General features: G+C 53.0%; 1 long non-coding RNA gene across 1 annotated transcript; it reads right to left on the minus strand.

The window, feature by feature from the left end:
• Window positions 1-2,252: 2,252 nt before the first annotated feature.
• On the minus strand, window positions 2,253-20,520 carry LOC136992164 (uncharacterized). Its single transcript, XR_010884229.1, has 3 exons — window positions 20,445-20,520; window positions 16,217-16,248; window positions 2,253-2,507 (listed from the first exon to the last, which is right to left on the minus strand). It is a non-coding gene; the product is annotated as an uncharacterized lncRNA (long non-coding RNA).
• Between the last annotated feature and the right edge of the window lie 43 nt (window positions 20,521-20,563).

Consider the following 20,563-nt stretch of genomic DNA (forward strand, 5'->3'; position numbering starts at 1 on the left):
GGCATATGGGACACCGGGGGGACTGGGGATACTGGGAGGTGCCTGGAAAAACTGGGCTGCTGGGACGTGCCTGGGGGGACCAGGGATACTGGGAAGTGCCTGGGAACACGGGGGGGCACCAAGAGGTGCCTGGCGGCACTGGGGGGCACTGGGAGGTGCCTGGGGAGACTGGGGTCACTGAGGGGCACTGGGAGGTACGTGGGGGCATATGGGATACTGGGGGGGCACTGCAGTGAGTGGGGCAATGCGGTGGGACTGGGGACGAGAGGGGCACCGGGGGGAGCAGAGGGAGGGAAGGGAAAGTGGTGGATACAGGGGACACTGGGAGGCAGTGGGAGGGACTCGGGGGTGAATGGGGCACCGGGGGGGCAGGATGCAGGGTCGCTCTCCGGGACCGGGACCTCGGGGGCGGGGGGGGAGTGGAGAGCGCAGGGCGGGGCCTGGAGTGGGACGTCGCCAGGGCGCGTGCGCGGGCTGCCGCAGGGGCAGAGCTCAGTTTGGTCCCTCGCGACCGCCGTCCGGCCCCTCCCTTCCTCTTCCGTCACTCCGTGTGGGCCCAGGCGCTCGGAACCGGGAGGGCGGCGGCGGCCCCAAGGGAGGAGCGGGGGGGGGGGGCTCGGCTGCAGGGCCGCGCTGCGCCGGGCGGCACCGGGGCTGGGCCCAGCTCCCCCCGCAGCTCGTGTCCCGCCAGACCCTGCCCGGCCCCGCGGGGCTCCGGGGCTGCGAGCGCGGCCGGGCCGGGCTGGGCCGAGGAATAAAGCCTGAGGCGCCACTCCCCCCATCCCCCGCCGCCGTCCTCCGCTCCCGGGGCCGGACCTTTCCCGCAGAGCCGGCTCGGCCCAGCTCCCAAGCGCGGTCTGGAGCCACCTGGGCTGGGGCTGCTGCCCCGCCCCTGCATACGGGCCGGGGAGGGAGGGGGCAGGGGTGACACAGGGGCTTTGGAGGCCAGGTACCAGGGCAGGCAGGAAGGGTAAGGCGTGAGGTTTGGGAGCCAGAAACAGTCTTGAGGATGTTTCTGTGTCTGAAAACAGCGACTAAGTCCTGTGTTTCTGAGTCAAAATTAGTGGCCGAGTCCTGGGTTTCTGGGGCCACAAACGCAGGCTGGGTCAGCCACTTTGAGGCTTCAGAAATGGAGGCTTAGTTGGCTGGTTTTGTGGTTGGAAACAGTGACTAAGGCCTATGTTTTGGGGGCCTGAAATGGAGGGTTAGTTGGCTGTTTTTATGGCTGACATGTTTTCAAGTCCAGAAACGGAGACTAAATCATATACTTTGGGGACTTGAAAATGGAGGCGAGGTCGACTGTTTTGGGGACTAAAAACAGAGGCTAAGTCCTGTGGTTTTTGGACCACAAATGGAAGTTTAGTCCCTGTGTTCAAGCACAAGAACAGATGAATGAGTCCTGTGTTTTGGGGGCCACAAATGGAGGCTCAATGGGCTCTTTCTGTGGCTGAAAACAGAGGTGAAGTCCTGCATTTTGGGGACTTGGAAACACAGGCCTTTTCCAGCCCCAAAGCAAAGGGCTGGGGGGGGGGGAGGCAGGGCACGTGGACCCTCCCTGCAGGGGGGATCTGTCCACAAGCGCCCTAAGGGCAGGCAGGCCGGCATGCATCAGGCTGAACCTCATGTCTGAGATAGATAGTGTTTTTTGGGGGGGGAAAACACCAGTAGACACCAGCTTCCAGGGCCACTATTTATTCAACATTCATCCAATACTTTCCACACTTATTAACCAATTAGTTTAGAAGTATTGAACCAATATGAACTAATCAGTTAATATTAATTCAATATTCATAAGCTAAATTGCTTAACACTGATTCAGTGGCAAATTAGTTAACACTCATTCAACATACCTAAACTAACTAATCAACATTTATAAAATACTTTGAATACTAAATAACCAGTTAGCTTGTAGGTATTGAATCACTTTTAAATAATTAGTCAATATTGATTCCATATTCACAAGCTTGTTAGTTAACAGTGATCACATATTCATAAGCTATTTAGTCAACATGGATTCAATATTCATAAGCCACTCAATACAGAGTCAGTGTACATAAGCAAACTAGTCAACATTCATTGAATTTTTTAAGCTCATTAATCCACATTGATGCAATGTACATGAGCTAATTGCTCAACACTGATTCCACATCCATGAGCTCATTAGTCTACATCATTCAATACCCAGAAGGTTGTTGCTTGCCCCCACTTCAATGTTCGTGTGCTTGGTCCAGTATTTGTGCACTGGTTGCTTGTTGCTCGCGGCCCCTTCCCCACACAGGGGCTCAGGGCTGCCCCAGCGGGACCCGGTGACCCCCCCGGCCCGGGGCAGCGGCTGCTTCCCGGCCGGGTTGCTCCCGCGGGGGCCCCGCACCGGAGCGGCCCCAGCCCGCGGCGCAGGGCAGTAGCCGGCGGCTGTGGCCGGGGGCCTCGGCCCCAGCGGTGGCTCCGGCTCCCGGCGGCGGCTCCGCAGCTCCGTCCGGCTCGGTCCGTCCCGGAAGCCTCGGCCCCTGCGGGACGGACGGACGGACGGAGGGCAGAAGCGTCCCGGGAGCACTCGCAGCCCCCCCGAGCCAGGGCCGCCGGTCCTGCCCTCTCCGGACGGGCCCCACCACCGCCCCGGTGTTCCCCGTCCCGTCCCGCAGCGCCGGGGCCGGACTGAACTCCCCCCACCCCGGGGCAGCCCCACACCGGGACGGGCCCCGCGGGGAGCGCCCGGCCCGGCCCTATCTCCCCGGTCCCACCGCCCCCGCCTCTCCCGTTGCTGCGGGACCGGGCACTGGGCACCGCTGCCGGCAGCCCAGCGGCTTCCCTGGCCCGGCCCGGCGGCCGCGACTCCCGGTTCCTGGCAGCCCCGGCGGGGGCCGGGTCGGGCCTCCACCCCCCGCTGTCCCCGGACAGACCCGGGCCGCCCCGGTTCTCCCGCTGCCCCCGAACCTGAACCTCCCAAGGCCCCCCGGCAGACGAAGTGCGCCGGCTCCCCCTGCCGCAACCCGGCTCCGGCCCTCTGCGGTGCCTCGTTCCCCACCGGTCGCTGCTGCCGCCGCCGGGACCGCCACTGCTCGTCCCGGTCCAGCCCGGCCCGCCGGTTGCGGTACCGCCCGGCCCGGGGCCGCCGCGCAGCTGCCGCCCCTCAGCGTCTGCAGCGCCGCTCGCCCACGCACGGCGGCGCCGCCTGGCGGCCGCTGGGGCCACTGCAGCCCCCGGGCAGCGGACGGGCCGGACCGGGCCCGGCGGAGGGTCGCCCCGGGCCGGGACCCGCACAGGGACCCCCCGGTGCCCCCGGCCCGCGGCGCCCCCAGTGCGAGCGGGCACCGCCGCGCTGCAGGGCCCGAGCCCTCCCCGAGCGCCGCGTGTCTGGCGAGCACCAGGGCGAGCACCGCGGCCCCGGGCGAGAGGGGCGACGATGCCCCGCGCCGCCGGCCGGGGCGCCCCGGCAACGCCGCGGCTGCCGCGGGCAGCGCAGCACAGCGCAGAGCGCGGGGTCCCCGCGGCGCCGGCCGGGGCCGCGCTCGGCTGCAGCCCGGGGCGGGACCGCGGGCGCGGGGGCCGCAGCGCCGGGGCCGGGCACGGGCAGCCCAGGTCCGCGGCGGGGGAGCGGGACCCGCTGATGGCCCCGCGCTGCCGGGACGTCTCATACAGTACGCGCGGCCCGGCCGAGGACGGAGCGCTCGTGACACACAAGAGAAGAAAGAGGGAAAGAGAGAACGAGTGAGAACAAGGTAGAGAAAAAGAGAAAGGAAGAGGGAGAAAGGAAGAGAAAGTGGGAGGGGGGTAAGAGCAAAAGAGAAAAAGCAGAGAAGGGAGAGAAAGACGGGGAGAAAGACAGAGAAAGAGAAGTAGAAAGAAAAGGAGAGACAAAAAGAAGAGAGGAGAGAAAGGGAGGAAAAGGGAGAAAGAGGGAGAGAGAAAAACATGGAGAAAGTGAAAAACGGAGAGAGAAGAAAGAAAGAGGGGGAGAAAGAACAAAGAGAAAGAAACAAGAAAAAAGAAAAAGAGAAAGGGAGAAAGGGAGAAAGGGAGAAAGGGAGAAAGGGAGAAAGGGAGAAAGGGAGAAAGGGAGAAAGGGAGAAAGGGAGAAAGGGAGAAAGGGAGAAAGGGAGAAAGGGAGAAAGGGAGAAAGGGAGAAAGGGAGAAAGGGAGAAAGGGAGAAAGGGAGAAAGGGAGAAAGGGAGAAAGGGAGAAAGGGAGAAAGGGAGAAAGGGAGAAAGGGAGAAAGGGAGAAAGGGAGAAAGGGAGAAAAGGAGAAAAGGAGAAAAGGAGAAAAGGAGAAAAGGAGAAAAGGAGAAAAGGAGAAAGGGAGAAAGGGAGAAAGGGAGAAAGGGAGAAAGGGAGAAAGGGAGAAAAAGGAGAAAGGGAGAAAAAGGAGAAAGGGAGAAAAAGGAGAAAGGGAGAAAAAGGAGAAAGGGAGAAAAAGGAGAAAGGGAGAAAAAGGAGAAAGGGAGAAAAAGGAGAAAGGGAGAAAAAGGAGAAAGGGAGAAAAAGGAGAAAGGGAGAAAAAGGAGAAAGGGAGAAAAAGGAGAAAGGGAGAAAAAGGAGAAAGGGAGAAAAAGGAGAAAGGGAGAAAAAGGAGAAAGGGAGAAAAAGGAGAAAGGGAGAAAAAGGAGAAAGGGAGAAAAAGGAGAAAGGGAGAAAAAGGAGAAAGGGAGAAAAAGGAGAAAGGGAGAAAAAGGAGAAAGGGAGAAAAAGGAGAAAGGGAGAAAAAGGAGAAAGGGAGAAAAAGGAGAAAGGGAGAAAAAGGAGAAAGGGAGAAAAAGGAGAAAGGGAGAAAAAGGAGAAAGGGAGAAAAAGGAGAAAGGGAGAAAAAGGAGAAAGGGAGAAAAAGGAGAAAGGGAGAAAAAGGAGAAAGGGAGAAAAAGGAGAAAGGGAGAAAAAGGAGAAAGGGAGAAAAAGGAGAAAGGGAGAAAAAGGAGAAAGGGAGAAAAAGGAGAAAGGGAGAAAAAGGAGAAAGGGAGAAAAAGGAGAAAGGGAGAAAAAGGAGAAAGGGAGAAAAAGGAGAAAGGGAGAAAAAGGAGAAAGGGAGAAAAAGGAGAAAGGGAGAAAAAGGAGAAAGGGAGAAAAAGGAGAAAGGGAGAAAAAGGAGAAAGGGAGAAAAAGGAGAAAGGGAGAAAAAGGAGAAAGGGAGAAAAAGGAGAAAGGGAGAAAAAGGAGAAAGGGAGAAAAAGGAGAAAGGGAGAAAAAGGAGAAAGGGAGAAAAAGGAGAAAGAAAAAGGGAAAATGGAAAGGAAGAGAGAGAAGGGGAGAAAGAACAAAGAGAAGGGAGAGAGAAGGGAGAGGGAAAATGGAGAGAGAGAGAAGGAGAGAGAAGGAGAGAAAGAAAGGAAAGGAGGGAGTGAGGGAAAGAAAGGAGGAAGAAAGGGAGAGAGAGAAAGAGGGACAGAGAGAGGGACAGAGAGAAAGAAGGAGACAAGAGGAAGAAAGGGAGAAAGAGGAAGAAAGTGGAGAGAAACTGAAGAAGAAATAGAAAAAGAAAGGGAGAGTGGGAGAGGGAGAGAGAAGGGGAAAGAGAAAGGGGGGAGAAAGAGGGAGAGAGGAAGAGAGAAAGAATAAGAAGAGTTAAGGAAGAAAAGAGGGAAAGAGCAAGAAAGAGGGAGAAAAAGGAAGAGATACACTAAGAAAAAGAAAGAGGGAGGCAGAGAGGGGAAGAGAAAGAAGGAGAGATAAGAAAGGAGAAAGAAAAGCAAAATAGGGAAAGAGTGAGGTAAAGAAAGAGAAAGAAGCAGGGAAGGAGTGAGAGAGAAAGTGAGAACAAGAGTGAGAAAAGAGTGAGAGAGGAAGAGAATACAGAAGGACAGGAAGAGAGCAAGAAGGAGAAAGGGAAAGGTAGAGAGTGACACGGGAGACAATAGGAGAGAGAGGGAGAAAAGGAAGAGAGAAAAGAGGAGAAAGGGAGGAAGAAGGAGAAAGGGCAAGAGAGAAAGAAAAAAGGAGAGGGGAGAAAGGGGGAGAGGGGGAGGGAAGGGAAGAGAGAAGGAGAGAGAAGGAGAGGGAAAGAAAGGGGGAAGGGGGAGGGGGGAGGGAGGGAGAAAGGGAGAGAGAAGAAAAGAGATGAAAAAAGGGAGAAAGGGCAAAGAAAGAGGAGGAAGGAGAGGAGAGAAGTAAAGAAAAAGAACAAGAGAGAAAGGGGGAGAGAAAAGAGAAAGAGGAAATGAAAGAATGAGAGAGGCAAATGGAGAGAAAGAGAGAAGGATGGGCAAATATGAGAGAAAAACAAAAAAGAGGTAGAGAAAGATGGAGAGTGAGAGAAAAAAAGTAAGAGAAAAACAGAAACAAAGACAATGAGAAGAGAGAAAAAGAGTGAGACAAGAAGAGAAATGCAGAAGGACAGAGGAAGAGAAAGTAAGGGAAGCAAAGAGAAGAGAAAGGAGACAAAGAGAGAGGGAGAGAAGAACAGAGAAGGAGAGAGAGAAGAGAGAAAGTGAGGAAGGTAGAGGGCAAAAGGGAGGGAGAGAAAGAGAGTGAAAGAGAAGGAGAAAGAAGAAAGGCAAAAGGCGGGAAAGGGGAAAGAAGGCAAGAGAGAAGAGAAAAGCAAAGGAGAGAGAAAGAAGAGAATGAGGGAGGGAGAGAAAAAGGGAGAGGAAGAAGAGAAAATGGGACAGAGAAAGAGAGGGGGAAGAAAGAAATAATGAGAAAGAAAGGGAAAGAGAAAAAGAAAAAATGAGGGAAACAAAGAGAAGAGAAAGAGGGCAAAAAGGAGAGGGAAAGGAAGAAAGAAGGAAAAGAAAAGAAAAAGAAAGAAAGAAGGAGGGAAACAGCAAAAAAGCGAGGAAGAAGAGAGTGGGACATAGGTGAAGAGAGAAAGAATGAGACAGAGAAACAAAGAGAACGAGGGAGATAAAGAGAGGACAGAGAAAGAGGGAAAGGGTGAGAAAGTGATAGGGAAGCAGACAAAAGGAGAGAGAGGGAGAGAACAGAACGAGAGAGAAAACAGGAAGAGGGAAACAGGGTGGGGGAGGATCAGTGTCTCAGCTCCAATAGTTGGAATAAAGCCACCCGTTCTGACAAAATGCATCCATCACTCTCTCTTCCTAAGAGCTGCCTCCGGGCCACACCACCTCCACCATCCCTTGTTCTCAGAGTTTTTACTGCATTAATAAAAGTTAACATCCAAAAGAGAAAGGCCAGGACACATTCGGAGCCCCAGTTCCTCTACACTTTACTAACAGGCTTAGATTTTTCCCCCACCCAAATACACTGGGAGCTACCCTGCCATAGCACAGATTTGCTAAGTCCCTTAGGGCATTCTTCCGAATCTAGAAAAAATGGAAATTTGGACTCATTTGCCTGGCAATTAACTGAACTGCTGATCTACCCCACAGGCAGTTTTGCTCTACCCAAGCAATGGCAGTGATTTTCACGAGCTGGCGCATGATTAGCACCTCCGTTTTCACCAGTGCCTCAGTGCTCTCTGCTGCTGCTGAAGGAGGTAAATCCCTCTGCAACCCGGGGCTCCATCAAGGCCCAGGAATAAGGACCAGGAGCCAAGAGGCCTGTTAAGAGCTGCCAGACACAGGCCAACACGCAGCCAACCGCAGCTTGTGTTTTTCGGAAAGCCCCCAAAGTGCACTGCCAGCCACAGAACAAGGCTTTCAACGGCCAGCAAAGGCTACCGTACCCAGGAGCAATGTACCTGCACACCTCAGCCTGGAGCTTGGAGAACAGGTCAGCAAGAGCAATGCTGGCTCCTTACTCCTCAAAAACTCACAGGGAGGAGAAAGGGGACCTTTTTGCAGTTGCAGTGCTACTTGCAAAGACAGCAAATACCACAAGCCTTCATTCATAAACTCTGAAGTAAAAGACTTCCCTTGAGCACACAAAGATGAGGCACAAAGGGCACGTGAAGAGGCAACCCAAACCCCAAAGGCTGCAATAATTCTCTTTGGGAAATCTTCCCAGGTTAAAAAGCTTTTATATCCTGACGCAGCTGCTGCAATGAAAATGGAATCACACAAAACATCAACCAGACAAACAAATGAAAAAAGTTACCGCACACACAACAGGAGGAGGGACGGAGCATCTCCCTGGCTCCCAGCAGAGTTTGGCTTGGCGCACACCTCACATCACTACCGAACTCCCCGAGGTAAATACGCACCGTGGAATCACACAACAGCAGGCACCGATCAACAGTTTCTGCTAAGGCGGAGTTAAAGTGCCACTAAGCCACAAAAACTGATGATCCCAAATCTGGAGTGGAGGAGCCGACCTTCAGGTCCCCTCAGTTCAGTACTGCTCAGCACACCTGGAGTCAGCCTTACTGTGCCCAGGGCTTCCCATGCAGTTATCTGTAACACATCCCTCCAGAGAAGCAACCATCCTGGGACTCTAGAGAGATGCTGGGCAGTGAGGGCAATACTGCCTCTATAAAACAGAAATCACGGCCCAGCTCACCATTTCTGAACCATGAGACAAGAGCTGGGCAGCTCTCTGTCCCCTCTGTCCTCCTGACCACCACGACAGGGATGCAAGCAGCAGCTCAGACCGCACTGACAGCTTCTCATTCACAGCAAAGGCGGCAATGTACAACTCATGAGCACAACAGAAGCAGCGGCAGTCCTGTCGCAGCACGTCACTTTTCTAAGCTGCTGGTAAAAACCCGGGTGCCGGCTCTGCATGGGATCAGGGACCGCTCCTGCATTGGCCAACCTGAGGCGACACACTGTGTCTCTCCAGCACTGCATGGAGCAGGACGGATCGATCCTTGCAGGCAGCAGTTGGTCACTGCTGACTTCTGACCACCCCCAAGGAGATGAAGACCACAGAGCACTTCAGGAAGCACTGCTGCCCTGCTTAATCCATAGTTGCAAATGAACAGGAACTGGGGAAGTTTAAACCCCAACGGCCCTTAAAAAACCCTTCAAGGGGTTCAAGTCACACTGCAGAGGCTCTGCTGCAAAGCTGATGAAAGAGGAAACAAGAAGAAACATGGGGTGATGGTAGGGAAAGATAGGAGCAGCTCCTGGAGCCACCGAGAACAGCTCCCAAAGGACCTTCCCATCCCACAGCACAGCCTCCTGTCCTTGCCTGCACACCCTGTGTCCGACACTCATGCAACCAGGAAAGGAGGAAAGTGCTGCCAACTCCTCACCCCACAGAAACGAAAACTGCTGCTGTGGCAGGAAGGGAAAACCATGTGACATGTGATTGCTGACAATGTGACAAGTTAGTACTACTGCTTTTAATTACCTGCAGCATTAGGCACGCAGGCAACAGAGCGCTCAGAAGTCGTGCTTCAAAGCAGCCTGCATATACAGGGTGCTTTGTGAGAAACTCAAGATAAATGAAAACTGCATAAGAATGCCTCCAGTGTCTTTTTATCAGTTAACACATATGGAATTGCCCGTTGTATTGAATGGAAGCAGATCACTGCCTGTGTAACAGTAACCCCACATTCAAACTATGGGAATCAGAAAAGGCTCCAGGTAACAGCCGAACAGCACCAGCAGCAGCGGGTAGCTCGGATCAAAGCAGAGAGCTGTCACAGGGGGTGAAACGCAAACTGAATTAAGCAAAGCCCATCACAATGCACGCACACACGCATAGGTAGATTCATGCATCACCGGTGCCAACGCTACAGCACAAATGTCACTCCCCAGCATCATTTTGTTAAACACCTGGAAAAGTGCAGCGAGCTGCAGCCCTGCTCCTTTGACTCACAGAACATCAGCGGGCACAACAGGAAGCCTACTGCCAGGCTTGAATTTGTACTACATTGAACATTATTAAAAATATGAAATGATGCACCAGGAACAAGCAAATCACAAGAAATGCTGTGCATTTGTCTGCAAGGAAATAGCATTGGGGGTTTTAATTAGCATAAGCCATACCAACCCTTTCACACTCAGCAGAAATGGGCGTCACTAAAACCAAACACTGACAGAGGGGGGTGAAGGAGCACCGCAAGCTCTGCAGCAAGTCCCAGCTCGGAAATCATCACAACCAACATGAAGTGAGCGGCTCCCACACTTATCCTGCGGGCGCCACATTTCAGGGATCTCGGGATCTCCGCACTTAGGGCTTCGGCAACACAGCGAATGCAGTTCCATTCCCCACTGCCTGGGTGCAACACAGAGGCGCCGAACTCCCACTTAATCCTCTCCTACATCCTGATTATTGTCAGATGCCGACACGCTCAGGGTTGGCAGCACTCAGCCTTCGGCTCTTCCCTGAACGGCAGAGCTGACAGCCCCAAAGGCTCAGCGACGAGAGCAGCCTGCCTGGAACGCAGGGAAACGCGGCCCCTGCTGAAGATGTCAGCTGAATAATCCCATCAGCTCTCCAGCAGGAACTGCCTGCTATAGACTAGATACAGCATCCAGATACCTGTCACAGCTAGTTACCAGTGAGTCGGTGGAAAAAGGAGAAAGGATGCGTTGGTCACACTTTATATTAATGGTCCCTTTACAGTCTGTGGCATGGGGAAACATGATAATTCATGTTCTACAAGACAAGTCTTGCAGCTACAGAGCAGAAACGCCTATCATATATTTTTGTCTCACCCAGCAGCAGAAAGTGTTTTTCTCCTGCAGGTCTCCTAGCCCATCTGCCAGCCCTGGGACCCTGGGCATGGAAGCTGAGGCAAAATGAATGTTCTAACCATCTCTGAGGGCAGCCTTAATAGAGTACAACCCAAATTACTGAGCACCAGGTCTGCAGCTGCCAGACTGTATGGTTTGCCCTCTTCTTCAGACAGCAAAGCAACCAAACTCGCCTGGGATATTAAGCAAAGACACATTGGTTTTCTTTCTTTCTTCGCCAGTGAGGTGGGATACTGAAAGCCCTCAACTGCATGCAGGGGGGCAGCAAGTCCCGGCTGCTCTCCCCAGCTGACACAGAGCCACCTTTCCACACTGGGGAGATGGCGCAGACCAGCACACTCCAGCTGCTGAACATGTCTGGGAGTCCAGGACACTGCTGCGCTTGGAGCTCAGGGAGCTGCAGCACCCCGGCTGTGTGACAGCAGACGGGGCAGATCTGGGCTCTCTTCAGGTTCTCCTTCGGCAGAGCAGCGGCTCCCCTCTCTCCTGGCTGAGGTGCAGTGCGAGGGGAGAAAAGGGCCGGTACCTTGGTTTAATCACCAGCGCGCAGCCCCTGTTGAGCCATGACCACGTCCCGCACCAAAACGCTTTGGGAAACTGCCTGCCTGGAGCACAGCTCTTAGCAGGTCCTGTGCTGAGTCCCTTCCCACACGTCAGGAAGGTCCCCCAACTCCCACTGCAGAGCAGCAGCCACAGGCAGAGGGTGCAGCTGCCAGTGCTCAGAGACACGTGAGCCAGCAGAGGATTTTGGCTCCCTCTTCCCCCTGGGAGCAGGCAAAGCTCTGCAGTGGGGGCTAGGGAACTGGGGAGACATCGCAGCCCTCCACAGGGCTGCAACAAGTTTCCCATCCATTGCCCAGGCAGGCCGTTCCTCTGGAGCCCTGAGGCTGAGTCCAATGGGAGCAGTGCTCAGCCGCTGCAGAAAGCGCCCCAAGCCCTGCAGGGCACTGAAGTCTCCTCCCAGAAGGGCTGAATGACGCCATGTGGGAGCCCTCGTCCTCCCTTGCAGAGGGGATTTCTTTCTCTGCAGCTTTTTGCTCTGCTCAGACACCGGCACTAATGCCCAGACCAGCCCCACACAAACTCTCTCCAAAGGCAGGGAGGGGAGCAGCAAAACCAGGGAAATGGCTCAGCCCGGGAAACAGCAAGTCAAACTCCTGGGTTGAGCCCTGAGCAACAGCACCAAGCCTGACACAAGGCTGCAGCATCATTCCCCTGGTGCAAATGCAGTGAGCAGCATGAACCTGCTCTGCCCAAGCTGCCCTGCTCCTGAGGGAGGTGTTTGGCTCCCAGTGCCACAGCTATGGAAGTGGCAAAGCAGGAAGCAAAGGAGCATGGTAGAGACGCACATGGAGAATTCAGCATCGTCTGCCCTGCCTGGCTCCAACTGGTTCCTCCAGCTGTGGGCAATGAGGGAGCTTAGTCTTGAGCAGAGGTTTGCGATTGTGCTCTGCTGTTCATCACTCATAGCTAGAGCCACTTGTTCTTCACAGAAGACTATAAAAATACCAGCATAATTCGTATTGTCTTTTCTCTTCCCCCTGCCCCCAATTTATAAAAAGCCTTTACAAAACAGAAGTGTGCACCTCCTTCAACTTCTGTTCCATCAGGCACATTGCTGTGGACTTTGACTTCTAAGTTCACCTGCTTCACCTTCCCACCTTTCACCTTGGAGGCACCCCCAGTTTCCCTCAGGATCACAGAATCACAGAATGGATGAGGCTGGAAGGGACCTCTGGAGATCATCTAGTCCAAGCCCCCTGCTCAAGCAGGGTCACCTAGAGCACATTGTACAGGATCGTGCCCAGGCGGGTTTTGAATATCTCCAGAGAAGGAGACTCCACAACCTCTCTGGGCAACCTGCGCCAGTGCTCTGTCACCCTCACAGTGAAGAAGTTTTTCCTCATATTCAGATGGAACTCCCTGTGTTTCAGTTTGTGCCCGTTGCCTCTTGTCCTGTCGCTGGGCACCACTGAAAAGAGTCTGGCCTCATCCTCTTGACACCCCCCATTTAGATATTTGTATACATTAATAAGATCCCCTCTCAGTCTTCTCTTCTCCAGGCTAAACAGGCCCAGCTCTCTCAGCCTTTCCTCATAGGAGAGATGCTCCAGTCCCCTCATCATCTTTGTAGCCCTATGCTGGACTTGCTCCAGTAGTGCCACATCTCTCTTGCCCTGGGGAGCCCAGAACTGGACACAGTACTCCAGATGTGGCCTCAGCAGGGCTGAGTAGAGGGGGAGGATCACCTCCCTCGACCTGCTGGCAATGCTCTGCCCAATGCACCCCAGGATACCATTTGCCTTCTTGGCCACAAGGGCACATTGCTGGCTCATGCTTAACTTGGTGTCCACCATCACTTCCAGGTCCTTCTCTGAGGATATTAATATTCCTCACAGGGCAGGACTGGTTCTTCACAGCCTTCTCCACTCCCTTGGGCAGCTCCACCTTGGTGGTCAGGGGATGCTCCTCTGTGACGGCTCTGGCAGCCTCTTGCCTCCTCTGCAGCTTTCGACACTTCCTGGTGATGAAGCAACTCCCAAAAGCACCAGCAGCAGCAGCATGACGGCAGCGAACACACTCCCGAGGGAAGTGCCTGTCTGCAATAAGGAGGCCACAACAACTGCTTCCTTCATCTCCAAGATCAACAATTTCATATCGGTACCATTCTTGAGCTGGTCACCTTCATTGTCATAGACCAAGGAGTCGTCCAGCACCAACCTCCCATCACTATCGACCAAGGCCCTGCGGCCACGTTTCAAGTGGTGAGCGAGAGCCTCTGGAGCTGAGCAAGAGGCCGCTTCTGGCACAACAGGCATGCTTGCTCCCACAGGTTTGGTTCCTCCTCTTTTGCTGGCATCCTCCCTCTGCTACAAGCCCAACTCCTTGAGAAAGGAGTCTACAGAAAGCTAATCACATTGCATGATTAATGCACACATTAAATGGAGAGTCTCATTTAAGTACAGCAGGTGGAAGTCATGTTCAGACAGCAGGTCCTATCTGTCTGTCTGTGAGGGGCGTCTTGTTTTTGTGACCTCTAACGTGTGACTGCAGAGCAGAATTTGAAAGATAAAAAACAGAACTGTCTCAAGAGCTACAACACTGACAATTTCTTTCTCCTATTCTGAAAGAGACCTCTTGCTTCTTTTATCAATTCCTAAATCTTAGCCTCTGCTTTTAAAATGTTCAGGGCCATTAAACCCTTCCATTATTTTAAATCATTTTGGGCAAAGTTCCAAGGGGAACAAGGAATAGGAATATTTAATAGAAGTGTGTAAGTATTGCACCTTTGAATACAGATTGGATTGGGCCTCTTTCTTTTTTTAGTTATTATTTTCATTCAAACTTCACAAATATAAAAATGATTTCCTTTCCAGAGAAGATGCTCATTTTGTTTGGAGTTGTTGTTTTTTTTCTTTTGTTACAGAAGCTCCATGTTCGTCTTGCAAAATTTCCTGAGGAGTCTGTCAGTCCAGAAATTCATCCTTACATGCGTTATCAGAAGCTGTTCCAGCAGACTAGACCAGGGTTTTATTGCAGAGCCAAAAGAGCAGAGTTGCCTGGAGATTGCTCGGCTGGACTTGGCCTTCCTTAGTGGTCTATCAGCCACGAAGCGTCATTTTTCTAAATGCCCCTTCCATGTAAGCCAGCTCCTCACCTCATCTCACCAGCCAGTTCTACCCCAGGAAAATTTTCCCTACAGCTACGTGCACACAAACACTGGGAAGCACCCTGAACAGCACACAACGCCAAGTGAATTCAGACACCAAAAAGTTTCTACGGGTGTCCCGGGGGGGCTGTAAGCAGCACTTGTAGTGACACAGGCACACTGTACTGCTGCCACTCCAGGCAAGAGCTGCCAGGCGGGGTTGCAAGGGTTGGCCAGAGGCCTCACTGCCCTTCAGAGGGGTCACTGTGGCCCCCTTCCCCTCTCCCACACCCACCAGCTCTGCACATCAGCCCAGCCCTCTGTGTGCCATTTCAGCCCACAAAACACGGCTTTCAGCCAGTTCTGCGAGCTGAGCTGCTTCACCCCTGAGCACACATGCACTCGAGGGAAGCAGGAGGACAGAGAGAGGAAACAAGATGATCAAGCAGGATTCAAGCTGCCCATTTCTGCAACAGCAAGCTGCTAGATCAACAAGCTACAGCATGATGCCTCAGCCCCACCAACACAAACCAAAGCAGCCCTGTCGAGATCAGTTTGTGGTTGCTCCAACTCTGCTAGAAAAGGAGTAAATAGTTGGTAGGCAAACACAACTGGAAAGCACGGACCACTGGCACTTCTTCACTGAACGTGATCTTTTACGTGCAACTTCAAAACATCAAATCGAAACACTAACCCTGCAAAATTATCCCTACCTTCTGCATCCACGCTCTCCTCTGGGCACGTACCAGTACCACTAGTGAAGGATCCCAAACCAAACCCAGCTACGACCCCTATCAGTGGCACATGGCAACAGATGAACAGATCTCCTGCCCCACATCCCCGCTGTTACATTACTGCCCTGGCAGGGCTGTGATGCACAAAGGAGAATGACCTGCGCACAGTTTATTGGTGCCAGCAGCAGGCAGGCAGACTTCTCCAGCCCCTCTGCAGCACCGGGAGGCTCCATCGCCACCAGAATGGAAACAAACACACTCAGCCTGCCCCAGCTTCCCCCAAACCACCCACCAAGCATGCTCACCTCCAGCAATTCCCCCCATTTCCCTCTCAGCACAGAAAAGCTCCCACAACACGCAGTGGGGCTGAAAGGCTCAGGAACAACCTGCCGTCACTCGTGTCCCATCACACAGCGGTTGCATATGTCCCATCCATGGCTGGGCACATGGGTCCAGAGCGCCAAGGGAAATAAAGCCCCCAGGCCCAGGTCCCTGGCAGGCACTGCAGGCTGCTTCCCCACCTGCGGCAACAAATCCCTGAGAAAACCTGCTTGGGGACAGGAGGCAGTGACAAAAGCACTTCCAGAAAGCAAATTGCTCAGTCAGTTCCTTTTTCTCCAGAGTCCCTCAGCAAGGCCAAGGGGCATTACAGAGCAAAATACAGCTTGCACAGGCATCACCTAGCCAGTGAGAAGCAGTGGTTGTCCACAATTCCAAGAAAATTACTCATGGACTGTGTGCACTGGAGGGGAAAAGGTGCAGGTGTCACAGCAAAACACGTGGGTTTTAAAAACAGGAGGGTCAAGGCACGTGATATTTTTATCATACTCAGGGGAGAGACAAATATTAAACCATTTTGCCATTAATAGCTTATAAATTCAGGGCAAAACTGCAGAACATACCCCAGTATTACTGAGATATTTCACAAAACATGACCTACCCTGCCAAGGACTGTGTGTTCATGATTCACATGACTTGCAGGAACCTTAAAACCTCACATGCCTTTTCACACACCGGGCAAGTAAGGAGACCCAGCTAGAGCAGGCACAGAGCTCTACTGAAAAGGACAACGATTGGGTCAACAAAGGCCCAGGGAGAATTTCTGGCCTCCTTGAAGGCCATCAATATTTTCCCATTGTGTCCCTGAAGGCTCGCAGCACTGTCACTTGCTTCAAGTTCAGCTGCCCTGGTCACAAAGGTGACAAAACCAGTAGCTGGACTCTCCAGTTCAAGCTTGAAAGCTCAGTAGCCCCTTCTCAGGCAAACACTTTCCCCAGCACAACGTGTTCAAGCTGACTTACCTCAGATAACCAGGCTTGGGAGACACGGGCACCTGCGGGACAAAACAGAAAATGGATTAGAAGCACATAGCACCAGCAGGCTCACCAGGGAACTGCTGCCTTACAGCACAGCACATAACAGTAGGGGCAGCTGAATACGCTTCCGGCAAAGCTCAGGCCTTCTTTGCACACAAGGCCGAGAGTCTTGCACAGTTTGGGCACTCACCCTTCCCAGCAATGACGGCGGCCTGGGTGTGCATTAGGGGTACCAAGAAAGAAAAACAAAGAGATACAAACACTGAAGAGGACATGTTTTTAGGTAAGTAGTAACACATGCTCCTAATTTATTGACATCCTCCAGCTTTCCTCTTCCTTCCCCTGCTTGCTTGAAGACAACAGACAGAGCAGGCATACCACTGGCAACAGCCCTGCAGCCACTGTCCTGTTACTGTTCCCAGGACACAACACTGCCAAGAGCAGCCCAGCCCAGTGTGCAGGGGCTGGAGAGTTTCCCCGCCACGATGCTGGTGGCAAACTGACCCACATATCTGCTGTCCCCCAAGTAAGGGGCTACAGGGATGTTTCTCTTTAGCCACTAGCTTCTTTTGCCTACTTCTCCCTACTTCTCTAGGTTCCTACACATTATCCCTCCTTACACTGAGACTCTTCTGCACACACCATCAGGTATCAGAGAACAACAGCTATCTGGCTTGGATGGGAATCAGAGACCTCCAGGAGAAACATGCCATCTGCCCCCAAACATCTCCAAGCCAATCAAACCCACAAAACCCCATTTCTTTTTATGCACTGGCAGAAAAAAAGAAATATACTACACACTTTTTATGCCAGGGTACCTGAATATGTACCTACCTATAAAAAGGGTTCATTTGACGCACAAGCAATTTACAGAGCACATGTACATCTAACCTTGTCCTTAACAGGCCAAACAACAAGTCTGAGAACCACCTCCCCAGGGCTCCCTCCTGCCCCCAGGAACAAAGGATCCTCCAGCTTGCACAGCAGCAGACTGCATGAACCTTGCAAGAGGAGCAGGCCCCAGAAATGGGATTAAGCCTAGATAGCTCACAGAGTTTGAACAGCACTGAACAGTCATCCCTGGCCATTCATTTGCCAGGGACTAAAAAAAGAAAATGTAATTTTTGTGCAACAAGGTGATATTCGGGGAGCCTTCAGACTGCAGTGCCAGGGAGTCTGGCTGCGATGGACACAAGTGCTTGCAGAGTGGCCTGAAGAAGGCAGAGACAAAGGGGAGGCCCCCCTGGGTGAGCACATGCCTCTGTAGGACCTTACCAGACCACAGATAAAGTGCCCCAGCATTCACTGCAAGAAGCTGCCCCATCTTTCTCTTGCATAGAGGTCAAGGACGCAGGCAGCAGAAAAGCAGGAGAAGACAAGGCAGTAAATTGGGGGCAGACGCTAACCCCGGAAGGACCAGCCAGACTGCACCACTGCCAATAATTGCACACCTTCTGAACAGGCCAAATGCCATAACCCACCATCACCTCACACCCTTTTTAAACTGCCTCACAGGTGGGTGGAGAATTCAGATGTTTGGTGGCACCTGCGCAAAGGGAACATATCCTTCCCCTCCACTGCCACAAAGGCTGCCTGGGGACAGGATGGAAGTTCTCCCCAGACACATTTATAAGGCAGCTCACAAGTGAATATCACCTTGACTCGTGGGCTGAGTTCCCTCTGAAGGAAACAGCAGTCTCAGCTGCTCAAGGGCAAAATATGACCCTTCAGAAGGCAAGGTCACAGAGCATTTCAGTGGCCTGCCGGAGAGCAGGCTCTTCTCTGTGTTCCTGAAAATCCTTCTGCCATTAATGGGAGAAACACCAATAAGCACTTAAAAATGCAATTGCTGCGAGAAGAGCTGGCATGAATTCCTGCTCCTAATTCACTGCATGGACAACGGGTCATGTTTCACCCACTGATGGGCTCACAGGACTTCCCCCCATCTGACATCCTAGTCCTGGTCCTCACCATTGACATAGTCAGCTGAGGGAAAGGTTCTCCAAGCAAGTGTTAGACGTTCAAGCATGCTTTATATATTTCCTTCCATAAATCAAATAAGAGGGTATAAAAATAAAATAAATAGTGATTAAGAGGAACGGCAGTTCCTGAACTCATTTTCTGCGAGGCAGCCTTCTTCATACTGCTGTGCACATCTGTCTGCTAAAAATCTGATAAGAACATGAAAATAAAGCAGCCCAAGAAATTGAAAGATGAACAGAAAAGAGAACACAGGAGAAGCTGTCTCAAGGTACAACATGATGAACTCAGAGTATTGCTATATCACAAAGTAGCTTTTCCCATGAAAACCAGACCAGACAAGATTGTACAAAGAAGGTTGGGGCTATGTTGCTCTGAATCAAGGGCTTCTCCTTCAAGCTGCTCTTCAGTTCAGCTACAAGAGACTGTGGAAACATCGTCAGGAATTATTTTCCTTTGCCGAGAAGACGAGCCACAAAAGTCCAGTTGGGTGTCCTTAAACTCAGCGGATATCATTCCACTCCCATTGATGGGAAACCAATCAAGCCCTACCCAGCAGCTGCCCAGACTGAGCATAGGAGTTTATTCTCACTTTGGCATGGCCCCTGTCATAGCACCCCCGATGGGTCTTTACCCCAGGGTTCATCACTTCACGCTTGGTGAGGGAACGTCACGTCTCCACAGTGGTGCAAACGGAGCTGAAGGCTATTGAGAATCAGACTCAGCAATTCCCTCTTCATTTGCTTACTTAGCTTTCTTGGTAATTTGTGTCCAGAGCAAGGAGGATGTTTTGCTGTACTGCTTTCTCATTTCAAGTTACTCCATTGTTTTTCATCAAATACCACTTCTTCTTTTCCCTCAACAGCCTTCTCTTGGAAAGATAAGAGATGGTAGTTTCAAGGGCCACTATGCAGTTGCACCTCAACATTCAGTGCAAAACACTACAAGGTCACATACCAATGTGAATGAGGCACCTCGGGGGGGAAAGAAAAAAAAAAACACCTTAACACTAGCTCACTAGAAAGGACAAACAGTTGAAATATTTTACTCCTGAAAAAGGGCTCTCTGCCCTGGCTTTTCTTCTCCCTTTGAAACCTATAGCTTTTGAAAAGCACCAAAACAGTGATCTGACACCCTGAGAGGTGAATTACTGTGCCTAAGCCCTCATGGAGGATTTGAAGACCTTAAAAAGCCAGGTGGAAAGTAAAAAAGAAGAACAGATTAACATTTCCTCCCTTTGCTCAAAGGGGCCATAGTTAAATCCAGGGCCCCTTTGTGCCGGGTGCTGTAATGCCTTGTGAGAGAGAAGTCCTGTGCCAGAGAGCTCCTCGCCTCTATGGCCGTGGCTCAGAGCAAGGACCGGGGCAGCTGGGCAAGAGCAGCACCACGGATGGCCCAGGCAGCAGCATGAATGAAACAGACCTCCAAATCTCTTCCTCAGCTCCGCAACCTGCTCCCAGCACTGTGCTCTGCGGGGACAGGCTCAGCCCATCCCCTGTGGAGCTACACAGCAAAAACAAAGCCTGGTTCTTCCTCCGTTCCTTTCTGTTAAGGCACATTTCACTCCCTTACAATTTAGAGCAAGGAGAAACTAGAGACAGACTATAACCTTCCCCTATAGGGCTCAGAAAACCCTCATCTGCAAAGACATTTTGGCTATTTTTTCCTATTCTTCCTACTGCTGACACGCTCCCGGCCCCCCCCCCCCCAAGCTTTTTCGGCGCCAGTCCCAAGACACCAGACATTTCACACCCACACGCAATCGTATGCGATTGCAAGACACCAACCCGCCTTAAGGATGTTTGCAAAGCCCATGTGGAACGAAAGGGGCTTCCTGCGGCAACACGTTCCCGTCCTGATATTGAACGAGCCTGGGAGGAAAGCCCAGCCTCGCTGCCTCTACTCCGCAGTTTTCACAGCAATCCCCCGCCGCTCCGCGCCGCGGGGGCGCTCGCACGGACCCGCCAGAAGCGGCCCGGTAGCCTCGGTTCTCGAGGAAAACGAGCCTCCCCAGCCCCCCTGCCCCAGCGCCTCAGCCCGCGCACCCTGCTGCCAGGAACGGCTCCTGGCAGCCGCCGGCACGAGTAACGTGCCGCGGGAACCCCGCGCCCGGGGCGGCTCGACGGGGCCGGGCGCCGGGACGGGACCGTCCCTCCCCCCGCCCGCCCCTTCCAGCCGGGGCCCTGGGCTGCGGGGCGCTTCAGAGCCGCCCGCGGGGCCGTTACAGCGGTACCTGCGGCGCGCGGGGCCGTTACGGCGGGGCGGGTGAGGGGCGAGTGGCGGCTGTTACAGCGGGGCAGGGGGCGGGGCGCGGCGCCCGGCGGCCTTTACGGCGGGGCGGGGAGAGGGGCG

Source organism: Apteryx mantelli, chromosome 5 (genome assembly GCF_036417845.1).
Source record: "Apteryx mantelli isolate bAptMan1 chromosome 5, bAptMan1.hap1, whole genome shotgun sequence".
Lineage (NCBI taxonomy): Eukaryota > Metazoa > Chordata > Aves > Apterygiformes > Apterygidae > Apteryx > Apteryx mantelli.